Raw genomic sequence first — 1840 nt, 5'->3', positions numbered from 1 at the left:
ATCGTTTCATTCTGGGTATTTACTGAAATTCCTCGAATGGTACCACAATCTGTTCGACGTATAACAATATGTTGAACCACTTCAACAAGTCTACGTGTAAGATATCCAGCATCTGATGTTCGTACAGCAGTATCTACAACCCCTTTACGAGCTCCGTAGCAAGAAATTATATATTCTGTTAAAGATAGCCCTTCGCGTAAATTGCTTTGAATAGGTAAATCAATCATTTGTCCTTGTGGATCCGACATTAATCCTCTCATACCTACTAATTGGTGTACTTGAGATGCATTTCCTCTAGCTCCCGAAAAGGACATTATATGGACTGGATTAAAAGGATCGGTCATTCTAAAATTAGGATTCATTTCTTGTCGAAAATATTCACTTGTAGCATACCATATCTCAATGGATTGGCGTAATTTTTCTACTGCATGTACATTTCCATAATGATGCTGTTTTTCCAAAATCAAATTTTGGTGTTCAGCATCTCGGACTAGCCATCCTTTCGAAGGTATTGTTAAAAGGTCATCAATTCCTAATGAAATGGATGTAGCCGTAGCTTGGCGGAATCCCAGAGTCTTGACTTGATCCAGGATATGTGATGTATATGCCATTCCGAAGTGATCTATTAATCTGCTAATAAGTCGTTTAATGGCAGTTCCACCTATCACTTTATTGTGAAACATTAGATTGGTCCGTTCTGCCATAAGTACCTCCCTATTCCACTCAGTGGGATTCATTCAGTTCAACAATGGATTTGAGTCAATGATTGAAAAACTGCCTTTTCTTTATCTTAATTTGTGTAGAAATTGAGAAATTAAAAAACTAAGATCCTTGTTAAATGTTAAATCATGAAGATTTGAATTTACACCAGTATCATAAATTTGTTTATCTTAGATACAACCATCTATATGATTAGATACCATATGAATAGGCTCGGCAAAAACCTTGTACAGCTTCTTCGATTTCTCGATAAAAAGAAATATGACCTACGTTGGTTCGAATGTAAATAGAACGAATTTGTTTTTTTGTACTTCTTACTACTAGATAATGCCCATAAATTTCATGATAGGTGCCTAAAGATTCATAGTGAACTTCGATAGGAACTTCTCTTGACGAAATAATGCGTAGATCTAGTCGCCACCGGAGCCACAAAGGACTATCGAAGGTTATTCTTTTCTGTTGATAAGCTCCAATTGCATCATAGGAATTCCAAAAAAAAGGTTCTTTTTTTTTCGTATACTTATAGTTTTTTTGGGGAATTCTTTCATTTTTCAAATTTCTGCAATTACGTGGATTATACCTATTTGAAGAAATACCCCGACGATTCCCATTCGTTAATATGTAAAGTCCAATAAGCATATCTTGAGTTGGTACAGAAATTGGATCCGCGATAGCTGGAGACAAGAGGTTTGTATGAGAAAACATAAGTAAACGTGCTTCTGCTTGAGCTTCTAAGGATAAAGGCACATGAACAGCCATTTGATCGCCATCAAAGTCTGCATTGAATCCCTTACAAACTAATGGATGCAAACAAATAGCACGCCCCTCTACTAAAATGGGTTGGAATGCCTGTATACCTAATCTATGCAGAGTAGGTGCTCTATTTAGCAATACGGGATGTCCCTGCATAACTTCTTGAAGTATTTCCCATACAATCGGTTCTTTTTGCCGAATTTTACTCTTAGCAATTCCTATGTTGGAAGCAAAATGTTTTCGAATTAGATCACGAATTAGAAATGTCTGGAAAAGTTCTATTGCTATTTCGCCGGGCAATCCACATCTATGTAATGAAAGTGATGGACCTACAATAATGACAGAACGACCTGAATAATCAACCCGT

Source organism: Vigna unguiculata, chromosome 4 (genome assembly GCF_037176805.1).
Source record: "Vigna unguiculata cultivar grain cowpea cultivar isolate G323 ecotype 2 chromosome 4, ASM3717680v1, whole genome shotgun sequence".
Classification (NCBI taxonomy): domain Eukaryota; kingdom Viridiplantae; phylum Streptophyta; class Magnoliopsida; order Fabales; family Fabaceae; genus Vigna; species Vigna unguiculata.
The sequence above is the reverse complement of the archived record's forward strand: the minus strand, read 5'-3'. Positions refer to the sequence as shown.